Raw genomic sequence first — 15,439 nt, 5'->3', positions numbered from 1 at the left:
GGACAGGCACTGGGAATCATACCCAGGTCTCCAGCATGGCACACGAGAGAATTCTATCTGCTGAGCCACAAGTCACACTGCCCTGAGTCTTATCTTTAGAAAGTAATAGAAATGTATAGAGTTGGAGAATATTATGGAGAAAATTATATATTATTGCTGAATTAAGTGTGCTTACTACATGAGCAGTGATCCAGAGGAAACCTGAATTTCTGGAGTTGAAAAGATGAGAAAATCAGGACACAATGATGGGTGATCCATGGTCAGAAATGACTGCTGTCTAATCACAGAGTTCAAGTGCTAAACTTTCAGAAAAAGCAGAACTTAATTTTGGCAATTTTCATCTCAGTAGCTAGAAAATTTGATATAAATAAGAAAAATATTTGGTATCCAATTAGAAGCATGCAGCCATGTGCATGCATGGTAGAAGACGATACTTTTTTTCAGCTTTGCACATGCTTAGGTTAAGATGATGGCTGTCAAGTCAAATGAGTTAGATTTCTAAGATCAGAGATAGAGAAAAATAAATGTTCTACTTGGAGGGACAGCTGGAAACAAGAATGGATGTGGTCATAGGAAAACGAGAAAACTGGGGCAATGTAGATTAAGTGGAAACTAAATATAAAGAAGAGGAAGGGTGCAAGGAGAAAGGAGGCACATGAGGATAAACAGGTAGCTAATTAAGGTAAAGAAAATAAGTGCAATATCTACAGATTGACTGATATAGAATAGAAATAAGCAGGTATGATTTAAATGGTATAGAAAATCCAAATGTTATAGATGTAACTATCTAGAGACGAAGATGGACATAGTACAGACATAGGTATAACTATGGATATGGAATGGACATTTGTAATGTGACTTCAGATCCAAATTTATATAATATTAGTCTAATCTTTACTACTTTATACTAAGAAAATTATTAACATGTTTTTTACTTTCAGAAAGGTTTATATTTGGATGGTAATTTTTATGATTTCAGTGGATAAAAATGAGATAGATATATGCATAGTTCTAGGAATATCTATGTGTGTATGTGTATATGCATATGAGGGTTTGAATTTCTTAATGTATAGATGTATATCTACTTTTCATAGCTAGATATCTAGATATGGCTATTATTCTATGAATTAATATGAGGAATGGTAATGCATTTTGTCAATACTCTCTGGTCTGTAAGCACATTTATGACATAAGCCCTTCTGAGCACTCTTTTAACTTCCGTTCCTTACCCGGTAGGAAATGCGGTTGGACATCGGGCAACCACCGTGCACAGCAGGGAGATGGGCCGCCTCTGTCTTCTGAGTATTGACTGAAGTGGGTGGATTTAGGCAAATCTTGCTTTGTCATAAATAGACATTCTACAAGGAGGTGGGAAGCACGTGAGGAGAAGTTCTTGCCCTCCCTTTCACCTGACCGGATCTTTAGGATGGTGGATGTGGTGTAGACCTAAGAGAGATAAAGGTGGTCAGAAAGGCCCTGAGCCCTAACACACCCCACACCCCTAAAGCCAGCATTCCTGCCACAAGCACGCAAGAACAGGAGTGCCGCCACTGGTGGGACCTGACAGTAACACTGGCTCACCCAGTGGGATCCACCGAAAAACAGGCGGCATGTGAACACTGTGCAGGAATTAAGAAACAATGGTGCCTTAGTCATGACAAGGGTGTAGCAAAGTGAGGAAGCATATATGGCACACACCAGTCATAAGCCATAACATCAAGAAGGAAAACCTTGTTCTCTGCCAGGGCCCCCAGGAAATAAAGCCGCAAAGCACACTCAACCAAAGAAATGCTTTACTTTTCAGTCAGGAGATTCTAAGCATCTAGGGAGCAGTTCCTCATGTATAGAATATGTCCAAGAGGGACAAATTGGGCAAGAAATAATACATGTGTTTGTGCAGCTTTTTCTCAGTCCCAACGGCAAGGAGAATGGCACTGTTTTCCACCAAGGTGACTAACAGATAACAGCAAAACCACAAAGAGGATATTGCACCTCCAGGAGATCAGAATGCCCTATGAGGAATTCAGGGCGGTGAGATTGTAGATGCCCACTTCCTCTCTCCACACAGGTCTTTCTAGAGAAAAGGAAACCAACACACAAAGGTTGGGGTAAAAAACCTAGGAGCTTATGATGAGAAACACTTGGAAATATTTTGGGTGTGGTTGATGCTGAATTTTGTTAACCTTTATTTAATTACAGATTTCAATTATTAGAATCATTGATAAAAATATCCAAAGCATTTATTATTTTTCTTAGAATATTCACTCAGTTCCTTAGCAAGAAACCATTGTTGATCCTTCATTTAAATAAGGATATTAGCATATAATATTGAGCATACCTTAATACAAATTGAATATGCTTAATGTAAATTAAATTTAACTATTTAGTATAAATAAAACCTGGTTGAAATGTCTGCATTTGACCCCAATAAGAATTATATATTTGCATATATATTCAGTTCCCTTTCCCTTTAAAATTTAAATATTTGACAAAATAAGTTCAAAAATGGTAGTACATACTATTTACCCTTATTCTATTTTCTAATTACATTTCAGTGTAACATAGCAGCCCAAATCAACACAATGCTTATGACTATTTATATACACGTAGTTTTTCATAAAAAGTGAGTATAATTTAATTTACTGAGAAATGCTATATGATGTGCAGATGGTTATTTAATTGGAATCAAGAGAGTTGCAAATGAAATAAGTATACACAGATGGTATATTACAAACTTGGGGGGAAACTAATTTCTTTCACTTAAAAAAATTGAGTTCATGATAGAAAATGCAAACTAAAACATATTTAGAAAATAAAATGCAAAGAACATTTTCTATGGTTCCTCTATTCTGTTTCCTACTCCTCATTTATATTTCACCTGATGAAAATATTTCATGATTTCTTAGCTCAGATAAAATTCGTATCTTTAATAATTCAAACTGTATTGGATGATTTCTTTGAACAAATAGCGTTATTATATTCTGCCAAATTGTTTTATTCCTAGAAAGACTTAAATATGAATTGCTGAGATTCATTGGAAGATACTAATGTTCTTTCCTTAACAGCACTGTTACTATTTCTATTCTTTCCATAAAGAGCACCAGCTCTGTATTCTGTTGTGAGAAAAACTCTTTTAAGTGATGTCATGTAAAACTGAAACTTTGCAAAATATATTACTATATTAAGCACAGAATGTTTAGATAACATCATTCAATGAATAAGTTTGTTATAATGAGTGTATAAGGAAAGATGGAAACAACAAATATCTGCAGTGTTAATTCCAAAGTTCCCAAATATTCAAGATTCTACAAAGTATTACATATTGTATTCCCCCCGCCACACTTTTTTTTTGTGCATGGGCAGGCTCTGGGAATTGAACCCAGGTCTCCAGCCTGGCAGTCAGGAATTCTTGTCACTGAGCCACTGTAGCATCACCCTTATATATATTGTATTTTAATACTTCAAAAAGATAATAGTGAATATAAGAAATTAAGGGTACCTTTATCCCAAGGAATGTTAATATTTTGAGAAAGTAAATATTAAATTTTATATTGAATACTCATTTTTCTTTATGTCTATACTTACTAATTTAACTAAATTTTCTAGATAAGATTAATAAGATAGGAAGTCAATAATCTCCTGGGAAAATCACCAGGTGGGTTCTACATCAGGCTACATGATCATTATGTATTCTCAAGTAATGATAATGTCTTTTCCATAAATTTTCCCCATGAATGTTTAAATTTCTTAAGTCAAACTTTTGGTCTTTGCACAATTTTGTTCATATAGGGAGGGAACATATTTTTAAAAACTCCTCCTTTTGAAGTAAGCAAAATTGAATTCCAGGTATTTGCCCATACCATAAGAAAAATAGAGGTTATATATTTGCTTATAATATAAGGCTGAGGAAAAAAGTTCTATTCCTTACTAACTTAATGGGTCAATAGCTTATTTTCTTCAGAAGCAAAAGTCCTTATAAAGTCCAATCTCCCAAATTGCTGTGTGAGATTACTAGGTGTAATTAAGCATAAAAGTGAAGAGTTAGACATACTGAAGCCAACTTTTTAAATAGTTATAAAACAGCCAGCCATCTAAGGAGTATCTGCAGCAAGGAGACTCTGATTACACTGGAAATTAAACAGAAATGAAGATTTCTTTTTTTTTTAATTTTCATTTTTTACATGGGCAGGCACCGGGAATCGAACCCAGGTCCTCTGGCATGGCAGGCAAGCATTCTTGTCGCTGAGCCACCGTGGCCCGCCCAGAAATGAAGATTTATTTGCGTGACTTACACTTTTACATATGGTCAAAGGTAAATACATCATATATGTATATCTCTGTAGCAACTAATTAATTCAAGTTTCCTGTATGTAGAGAAATAGAAAATAATTTCATTAAGGGAAATTATCACTCATAGGTCTTTGATCTTAAGATAATTCAAACTTTATTTTATTTAACACATCAATAACATGGCATGTAATAACTTGCTTTTAAAATTCCTTTGAAAGGGTGGGCCACGGTGGCTCAGCAGGCAGGAATGCTTGCCTGTGATGCCAGAGGACCCAGGTTCGATTCCCGGTGCCTGCACATTAAAAAAAAAATTTCCTTTGAAAAATGTTCTATTTAATTTTCTCATAATATATTGCTAAAGAAGAGTTCTTTCATCTTCCGTTTTAACTTCATGGGCCAGTAGCAGATAAACTGGAAGAATCATAAACCCTTCCACACGGAAATCTCTCCCCCTGCTTTCTTGTGTTCTTGTCGTCCAGCAGGACCCACAAACCTGATAGTCTAGGACATATAAATCAAGGTGGAGGCAGATTTATGTCTAAAGCAGAAATTTACATAAAATTATTGGAAGCATATTTGTGGCTATGTAATTTCTTTAGGACTCAAACAATTTTATACATTTATTTAGTCATGCATTCTAATATTAAGAATGAACACTTTATTTTACATAATTAATATTTGATTTAAACAAACTCCTCAAATGCTGAAATTTCCAAGCTGTATCAACATCTTTACAAACATCTATTTCTTGTATCTTAAATGTTCCAGAATTCAGCATGGAATTTTCTTGCTTTCCAGTTTTATAGATTTCATAATCTATATGAGGTTTCAACAACATGAAAGTAAAATTACCCAGGCAACGAAAACGCATTAGTAAAGAAAAACAAGCATGTCACTTATATAGAGAATTCATATTGGAAATTGTTGTATAATTTATATTATATATGAGGAAGAAGTAGCAACTACTCTAGATTCACTGGTAAGGCATTTCCGTGTCAGAGGATGGGAGATAAATCCAACAAAAATACAGGGGCCTTCCACCTCAGTAAAATTTCTAGGTGTCCAGTGGTGTGGGGCATGTCGAGATATCCCTTCTAAGGTGAAGGATAAATTGCCGCATCTGGCCCCTCGCACAACCAAAAAAGAGGCACAACGCCTAGTTGGTCTTTTTGGATTTTGGCGACAACATATTCCTCATTTGGGTGTGCTACTCCGGCCCATTTATTGAGTGACCAGAAAAGCTGCTAATTTTGAGTGGGGACCTGAACAAGAGGAGGCTCTGCGACAGGTCCAGGCTGCTGTGCAAGCTGCTCTGCCACTTGGGCCATATGATCGAGTAGATCCAATGGTGCTGGAAGTGTCAGTGGCAAATAGAGATGCTGTCTGGAGCCTTTGGCAGGCCCCTTTAGGAGAATCACAATGCAGACCCTTAGGATTTTGGAGCAAAGACTTACCATCTGCTGCAGATAACTACTCTCCTTTTGAGAAACAGTTTTTGGCCTGCTACTGGGCCTTAGTAGAGACTGAATGCTTAACCATGGGCCACCAAGTTACCATGAGACCTGAGTTGCCTATCATGAGCTGGGTGTTGTCTGACCCACCAAGCCATGAACTTGGGCGTGCACAGCAGCACTCTATTGTAAAGTGGAAATGGTATATATGAGATAGAGCCAGAGCAGGCCCTGAAGACACAAGTAAGTTACATGAAGAAGTGGCACAAATGCCCATGGTTTCCACTCCTGCTGCCACATTACCTTCTCTTTCCCAGACCAGAGCTATGGCCTCTTGGGGAGTTCCTTACAGTGAATTGACTGAGGAAGAGAAAACTCAGGCCTGGTTTACAGATGGTTCAGCACGATACACAGGTACCACCCAAAAGTGGACAGCTGCAGCATTACAACCCCCCTTCTGGGGTGTCCTTGAAGGACAGTGGTGAGGGGAAATCCTCCCAGTGGGCAGTGCACCTGGTTGTTCATTTTGCTTGGAAGGAAAACTGGCAGGAGGTGCATTTGTATACTGACTCATGGGCTGTTGCTAATGGTTTGGCTGGATGGTCAGGGACTTGGAAAGACCATAATTGGAAAATTGGTGACAAAGAGGTCTGGGGAAGAAGTATGTGGATAGACCTTTCTGAGTGGGCTAAAAACATGAAGATATTTGTGTCCCATGTGAATGCACACCAGAGGGTGACTTCAGCAGAGGAAGATTTTAATAATCAAGTGGATAAGATGACCCGTTCTATGGATACCAGTCAGCCTGTTTCCCCAGCAACTCCTGTTATTGCCCAATGGGCTCATGAACAAAGTGGTCATGGTGGTAGGGATGGAGGCTATGCATGGGCTCAGCAACATGGACTTCCACTCACAAAGGCTGACCTGGCTACAGCCACTGCTGAGTGCCCAGTCTGCCAGCAGCAGAGACCCACACTCAGCCCCTGATATGGCACCATTCCCTGAGGTGACCAGCCAGCTACATGGTGGCAGGTTGATTACATTGGACCACTCCCTTCATGGAAGGGGCAGCGATTTGTTCTAACTGGAATAGACACATACTCTGGATATGGGTTTGTTTCCCTGCACACAATGCTTCTGTCAAAACTACTATCTGTGGGCTTACAGAATGCCTTATCCATCGTCATGGTATTCCACATAGCATTGCTTCGGATCAAGGAACACACTTTACAGCAAATGAAGTGCGGGAATGGGCACATGCTCATGGAATTCTCTGGTCTTACCATGTTCCCCATCATCCAGAAGCAGCTGGATTGATAGAACGGTGGAATGGCCTTTTGAAAACTCAATTATGGTGCCAACTAGGTGGCAAAAACTTGAAAGGCTGGGGTAATGTTCTCCAGGAAGCTGTGTATGCTCTGTATCAGCATCCGCTGTATGGTGCTGTTTCTCCCATAGCCAGGATCCATGGGTCCAGGAACCAAGGGGTGGAAATGGGTGTGGTGCCACTCACTATTACTCCTAGAGATCCACTAGGAAATTTTTGCTTCCTGTCCCTGCTACCCTGAGTTCTGCTGGTTTACAGGTTTTAGTTCCAAAACGGGGTGTGCTTTCTCCAGGAGAAACAACAGTGATACCACTGAACTGGAAGTTAAGATTGCCACCTGGCCACTTTGGGCTACTTATGCCTCTGGATCAACACACCAAGAAGGGGATTACATTATTGTCTGGGGTAATTGACCCTGACTATCAGAAGGAAGTAGGACTGCAACTACATAATGGAGGTAAAGAAGAGTTTTCTTGGAATATAGGAGATCCCCTGGGGCGTCTATTAGTACTACCATGCCCTGTGATTAAAATCAATGGAAAACTGCAACAACACAATCCAGGCAGGACCACTAATGGCTCTGAGACTTCAGGAATGAAAGTTTGGGTCACCCCACCAGGCAAAGAACCATGGCCAGCTGAAGTGCTTGCTGAGGGGAAAGGGAACATGGAATGGGTAGTGGAAGAAGGTAGTGATAAATATGAACTTCGACCACGTGATCAGTTACAGAAACGAGGACTGTAATGCTGTTTTGTTTGTGTTATACTATTTAAGTTGCAAGATATCAAGTTTAAGAATGAATGTTGCCCAAGGATTTGCACCCTATTCTGGAGAGATTTAATGTGTTTCCAGTTATATGCAGGACAGTTGAGTATTGTCAGGTAAAAGAAAAAATGTGTGCTTATTTGTTTTCATTTGGAAATTAAGTATGGTCTAAGGTGATATATATATAGGTGCCAAGTTGACAAGGGGTGGACTGTCATGGTTAGGGACAGGTGTCAACTTGGTCAAGTTGTGGTACCTGTTCATCTGATTGGGCAAGCACTGGCCTGTCTGTTGCAATGAGGACATTTCATAGGATTAGGTTATGATCACGTCAGCTACATCCACAGCTGATTCCATTTGTAGTCAGCCAAAGGGGAGTGTCTTCTGCAATTAGTGATGCTAAATGCAATCATGGGAAGCCTTTTAAGGAGGACTCAGAGGAGACAGGTTCCATTCCATTCCTGCCTTGGCTGGTGAGTCTCTCCTGTGGAGTTCATCCAGGCCATCCATTGGAGTCATCGGCTTCACAGCCTGCCCTGTGGATTTTGGACTCTGCATTCCTACGGTCACGTGAGACACTTCCATAAATTTTATATTTGCAAGTGTTCCCTGTTGATTCTGTTTCTCTAGAGAACCCTAACTAATACACTCCTTTATAACAATGACATAAAGTGATCTGTATGAAGTAGCTTGATTAAACAGTTGCATCTGGATTATACTGAAACAGTTCTTTTAGAATTGGAAGAAACCTGATGGACCAAATACTTGGTCTGTACAAGTGCTATCACTGAGTAAGATGTACTAATGCTATCACTGAGTCATGTGTCAAATGCCTCACTAAGATATTATAGACCACTATAGAAATAAACACTATTTAAGACAAGGTATCATATACCTTGTTTGGGTATTCTGTAATATTCCCCTTGTCTTTCATAGTGCCTGACATCATGTAGGTACTCAAATATTTCTTGAATAATTAATTCTGATAAAAATATTTTATAAATTAAATTTTAAACTATCTTTTACTGTAAAAAGCTTTTAATTATTAAACAATGGAATGTATCACTTACCAGCAGTCATCCTAGTTATAGATTATTTAAGGAATTCTTACTTTATAAAATTCTCTATTCATTGGATAAGATTTTCTTTACTCCTACCAGGTTTGAAAATTCCTACCTTAGTCACTACTGGACCAGGTAACAAAAAGATGATGTTGAAAGGACCAATATTAAAATGCTACAGCAAACACCTAGAAATTAGCTATTAGGTCAAATCCCATTATGGTATCTATCAGATTATCTTGAGCCCAGATGAAATAAGACATGGGGCAGTCTGATGTTATTTGATGGGAAACCTTCACTGGGATACACATAGCAGCAATAAATCTTGAAGATAAGGGAATTACAAGTATTAGAAGAACAAGCATCAAGCTGTTGGGCATTCAGAAAGGTAAGGCAAATAATATGATACTAATATGGCAAGGAGGATTCTAAACTAGAAAAGAAATATTCAAAAATAAACTATCTCTTGACAATTTTGCCCAAGACTGGTAGTGAAGACGATGATACATATAAAAAGTTACATGCTGTGCTGAATTTGACATATAGGTGTATCCTTAAGTAAAGTAAATGTAAATCACATAGTTTTAAAGTTAAATAGAGCCTTTGAGATCAGTTATTTCAATATGAAGGAGTGGCTAGTAGGTGGTTGCCAGAAATTAGAGATATAAAACACATGTAACTAGAATCTAAGTCTCCTTCCTCTTACTCCAGAGATATCATCACACTATCTCATTTCAATGATTATTTTCATATTTTAAAATTTTATTTATTTATTTTTTTACATGGGCAGGCACTGGGAATCAAACCTGGGTTTCTAGCATGGCAGGTGAGAATTCTGCCACTGAGACACTGTGGCCCATCCAGAGATCTTTAATTAACATTTTTAAATGTATTGAGGGAATCATTTTGTTAATTTACCTATTTCCTAACCATCACATATTCTGAAATATGGACCAGACTTGTAAAATGTCTATAAAATGTTGCTTTAGCCATTGTTAGCAAAATTAGCCAAAATTAGGGATTTGGAAGCTCAGTTCTTGTTTAAAAATAAAGTTTTGCCACTCCCCAGAACTCAATTCTTAAGTTAACATTTAATAATAATTTTTTTAAATGTTCTGTTCTTTTGATAAACAAAAGCAGTGCTGCAGATCTGCCAACAGGTCCACCACATAGTGACAAGAATCTTGCTGAGTTATCCAACTGTCTCCTAGTCCCCATTTTGGGCCAACTAATGCAAGACAACACTGGATGACCAAAAAGATACAGTCTAGAGCTGTGAAACTGTCAGTGAAGACCAAAGGCACAAACAGGGGCCTGGACTTGCAAGTTTGGCTGTTTTAGTACCTACTAAGCTAAATGGCCCCATAATCTTTACTATCACTGACAGAATTGAATACTTTCAAAGACTTAAGTTCAAGAAAAAAATTATGGTATGCCAGGAAAGAGGAATCTGACATGGGGAGACTATATTTAATTCATATGAGTATATTTATACACGTTAAAATTTTCTTAGTTATTACAAAAATTTAATTGCATGAAATATAGCCCCAAGGTGGTTGCTATAATTTCCATTACACACTGGATCTGCTGCCTTAAGAATAGTTATTAGGAGTCTTATAGGAATTTATCTAATAAGGAAATTAAATGATCATTTAATAATTTCCATTGCCCTACATTTTTTCCATCTTTTAACTTTTTATAGAAAAATATAACATTCTTGGGAAAGTGACCATGACAAATAGCAGTAGAAAATGGAGGGGAGGGGACCTTTGTGAACAGTGTAACTTTACATTCATTAAGATTGATATGAAACTGTAAGATATGATATCGAGAAGATGAATCTGTAGGAAGCCTATAAGTTTGTGTGCCCTAAGACAACAGCTGCCAGAACACACTCAGACAATTGAGATTCTACTGTCTGAGAAGTCGGTATTACACATGGCCATTATGCACACTCAACAGGATCTCAGACAGAAAGCAGGAGAGGCAGAGGCTCTTGCAAATCGCTTGCAGTCTTCAAGGCGACGGGTGAGTGAGCTGGAGCAGACACTGAGCGATGTCTCCGCTCAGCAGAAGCAGGCGGACAAGACCAACCAAGAGCTAACCGAAGAACATGAGAACTTGAAAGTAGAGTTCTGCACAAAAAGCAAAAGCAATGAGGCCCTGAAGCAATGTAACTCAGAGTTAGAAGAGAAACTTCGGGTTCTGCTCATGGAAAAGTCAGCCATGCAGCGAGGGATGGACGAGCTGCACAAGAAGCTGCAGATGAGGGAACTTGCAAAACTGCCACCACTGCAACCTGGAGGTCTCAACGACAACCAGCAGCTCCGGCAGACCCTGGAGGAGCGGGCAACCCCACCCCAGGAGCCCCCAGCCGGGCCCTCCGAGGTGGAGCAGCGGCTGCAAGCCGAGGCCAGCGAGCTGCAGAAGAAACTAGAGCACCTAGCCGGGCAGCTGCAGGCCCAGGTGAAGGACAATGAGGCCCTAAGTCGTCTGCAATCAGGAGCAGGGGGTGAGGCTGCTGCAGCTGGAGCGGGAAGCTGAGCTCTGGGAAGAGCAGGCGGCAGATCGCAAACGCATTCTGGAGACCGTGGAGAGCGACCGCGTCACCATCAGCCGTGCTCTGTCCCAAAACCGTCAGCTCAAGGAGCAGCTGGAAGAACTACAGAATGGCTTCATCAGGCTGAGCAATGAAAATATGGAGGTGACCAGTGCCCTGCATTCAGAACGCTTTGTTAAGACACAGCTGGCCAAGAAGCTGGGAGAGCTGCAGGAACACCTGGCAGAACTCAAAGAGACGATGGAACTCAAGAGCAAAGAGGCTCAGGCTTTGCAAGAGCAGCGTGACCAGTACCTGAGCCACCTGCAGCAGTATAGAGTTGCCTGTCAGCAGCTCGTGGCTGCCTATCAGCAGCTAGCCACCGAGAAGGAGATGCTGCAAAAGCAGTTAGTGCTGCAGACCCAGCGAGCTGGAAAAGCTGCAGCACGAGGAAGCTCAGAGCCAGGCTATGGCTCAGATGATGTGCCAGGAATTGCAGGGGACTCAGGAGCGCCTGGAAGCTGCCAACCAACAGAACCAACGACTGCAGACCCAGTCGGGCCTCATGACCCTGCCTGGGGAAGGAAATGCCGTAGAGAGTGAGCAGGCAGATGAAGACGAGCAGCATCCACAGCTGAGCATCCCTCAAGACCTAGACAGTCGAGAGGCCATGGTGGCACCTTTCAAGTCGGCCCTAGCTAGTGCTAAAGAAGAGGAGGCACGTCTTCGCAGGCAGCTGAAGGAGCAAAAGCGACGCTGCCAGCACCTGGCTCGTCAGGAGACCTCATCCCAGTGTGAGCCAGAGGCGTCCCCTCCCACTGGGACCGGTGGGGAAAGTGTATCAGGGGACATTAATCAGGCTCTGCAAGGGGCTATGAAGAAGCTGCAGCACCGCTTGGCTGAAATTACGCAAGATCAACTAGATCTGAAGGATCGGATGGAAGAGCTTGAACATCGCTGCCTGCAGCTATCTGGAGAGATTGACACAATTGCTGAGTGCATTGCCCTCCACCAAAATCAGAGGGCAGTGACGAAGGAGCATCACCGTCTACAGGGGGACATTAGCTGCGTAGCAAATGACAAGGAAGACATGACGGTGCCACTGCTCCAGATGCTGGAGCTCAACAAAACCCTTGTTGGTGAGCACAAAGGACAGCACGCCATGTTTCTGGCAGCTGCCCAGAGCCCTGCTGCTCAGGACACAACAGCGTCCCCAGCCCCCCAGGAGCTTGGAGCCAACAACGGACAGGACCTTCCCGAGGGGAACCTGGCAGATGATGTGGGATCTGTTAAGGGAGAGGCCCTCCAAGGAAAAACTGTTCCCGAGACTTCCACTGCCCAGCACAAAATGCAACTGCGACATGACACTCAAAACACCCAGGATCACCATGGCCTGGGCGATAATCCCTGCATCCCCTTCTTCTACCAGGCTGAGAAGTATGGAGAAGCCAAGGTTCTGGTCATCTAAGACTGTCTCCGGCCCCCACTGTATCCCTAACACTCTTTCCCCACCCCCTTTCCTGACCCCCTTTCCTACCACCCTTTATCTCTACAATAGCAAAGTGGGGACCCTGAGGGCCTCCCTTCAGCCTCGTAGACCCCTTGTTACCTTGGCCAGGATAGGACAATGTTTTAATTTCTGGGCTATGAATATTTAATCCTAAGAAAATTAAAATAAAAAAAAACAACAAAAAAATGTTTTAAACATGAAAAAAAATAACTAAAAAAATGCATATATAAAGAAAGCAGGACATTTTCTTGTAGAAACCTGCTTGATGACGTCAGGCCTTTGACTCTCCAGGTAGAAGAAGTACTGACGTGCAACTCGAGAATTAATGGGGATGAGCTGTAGACTTCCTTCCACCGCAGAAGGAGCGTAATTGGTCTTTTTGGAATAAATGGAAGTCTCCAGCACATAAACTCTCATGCCCAGAACTACCAATCTGTCACCTCAGAACAAGGGACTCATCCAACCCCTATTTAGAGGGGTGGATTCAGTCTTTATCCTCAGGGGCTCAGATGCCCCCTCTTAGAGGCACTGGTGGGCACACTGGTGCCGTTTACTTCAGCTTCTCTTTTGGGCAGTATTTACACATTTATTCAGGCAAGGGCATGGGCTGGTGGCAAGAGTGATGCCCCCTCAGAGTGTAAAGACTGCAACTGTGGGACATTTTGTATATCCTGGAGGCAGGACAGCGCCCTGTTTAACAGCGGAGGCTGGGGCTGGGTAATGGAGTCTGGTGCTTTATTGATAGATGGGGAAACTTCTTCATTGATCTATGGAAACTTCTTTATTGATATATGCAAAAGCACAGAGGAGGAGGTGGGAATAGGGTCTGCACCCAAGTGAGAATAGCAACTCTATTGATTGATACCTGGTACGGTACAGAAGAAAGAGGGGGAATAGTGTGTTTTACCCTAGTGATACTGATTATTTTTACTTTCACTTCACTTTTAATTCTCAGTAAACAGGTTCTGCCCACAAAGAAATGTTAAGTGAGCATGTAATGGATTTATTAACTTAATTTGTAAAAAAAGTTTGCCAATATGCTCCCTTCCCCATCCCGCCATCACACCCTCCCCCAGTAATCTGGAATCTGTTATCTCTGTGAATTTACCATTTCCAGTAAACACTTACAACTATCATAACATTTTTGTCCTTGTGTGTCTTCCTTGTCACACTGAACATGATATTTCAAGATTTTTCCATGTCGTAGCACATCTCATAACTTCAGCTTTTTTCATGGACAACGACATTCTGTTGTGTGCATGTACTCATTTTGTTGATCCATTCACTTGTGGATGGACGTTTGTGCTCCCCTTTTTGGCTAATGTGAACAATGCTGCCATGAACACTGGTGTTCAAGTGAAAACAAACATTAAAATGAACAAATACTTGGCAGCAGTTTTCAATAAAAGATAGCCTTTAGGGTTTGATTTGGGGAGGGCAAAAAATGTCAAAAGCTGTCAGGTTTGAACACTATGTTCAATAGGTTACTGTGACACAATAGTTGGTTCCTTATTGAATGGAAGTGACTACAGAAATCCTTCTAAATTAATGGATGGTAAGGTCAACCTAAACCTCAACAAGGAATTTTATTCTGATATGGCACAGACCCTTTGTCTTCCAGTCAGAGTACTCAGAGCACTTTCCTTCTAGTCAAGAAAAGCTCATTATAACCTTCCACTAAGATCAGACCAAACATCTGCACTATCTTAACAGGGAAAACTAAACTCCAGTTCTTTGTGGATACGCCGTTGACGCAAAAATCTCTTGCAAAATATTGCAAACAAGCCTAACAGTTTTGGGGGTAGCATTGAGTACATCCAACTATTCCCTTTCACAACCTCCTCCAACTTTCCTTATCGAGTCAGCTCTCGTCTAACACACTGAAACCAGGCACTGACAAAACCACACTCCCTTAGACAAGCTCATCAACTTCTAGTCAGCACTGACCACTACAAACAAAATTCACTTCAACACGCTTCCTCAACTGTCCGTGTTCACCCATGGTTTGCCTTCCACATTCTCCAGTCAAAGCTACACCCCTTTCTTTAACAAAGCATTTCCTGAATGCTTTACACACACACACACACACACACACCTACCTCAAGTTACCAAAAAGATCTTCAATACTGTCTTAAGACATCAGGGGGCTCAAGGGCACTCGCCCCATGGCGGCTCAAAGCTCAGGGGGAGGAAGGGGGCTTGCCAGGAGGCATGAGGGCCAAATACTTGGGTGGCTCTGGGGTCTGGCAGGGTGGGGCAGAGTGGGGCAGAGGGAACCTGAGGAGGAGCTGGAAAAGAGCCAGGAGCCCAGCTGTGCCCAGCAGAGGCCCGAAAGTCCTGGGAGCAACGTGAGCCCATTCACGGGGGAAATCAAGGCCGCCTCTGTATGTTTCAGTCCCATCCTGACGAAGCAGCCCAGGCAGAGGAGGCCGGGAGGCTCTGGGGACAGCAGGCACACAGAGACCCTGAGACTGAATTCACCCACTTCATCCTTCC

At 41.5% G+C, this 15,439-nt stretch overlaps 1 pseudogene; it reads left to right on the top strand.

Moving 5' to 3' along the window:
- The first annotated feature begins 10,833 nt into the window (after positions 1-10,833).
- LOC143666175 (golgin subfamily A member 2 pseudogene) lies at positions 10,834-13,049 on the top strand (annotated as a pseudogene).
- The last annotated feature ends 2,390 nt before the right edge of the window (positions 13,050-15,439 follow it).

This window comes from Tamandua tetradactyla, chromosome 22, assembly GCF_023851605.1.
Source record: "Tamandua tetradactyla isolate mTamTet1 chromosome 22, mTamTet1.pri, whole genome shotgun sequence".
Taxonomy (NCBI): Eukaryota; Metazoa; Chordata; class Mammalia; order Pilosa; family Myrmecophagidae; genus Tamandua; species Tamandua tetradactyla.
Note: the sequence above shows the minus strand (reverse complement) of the source record. Positions and strands in the feature narration are given on the sequence as shown.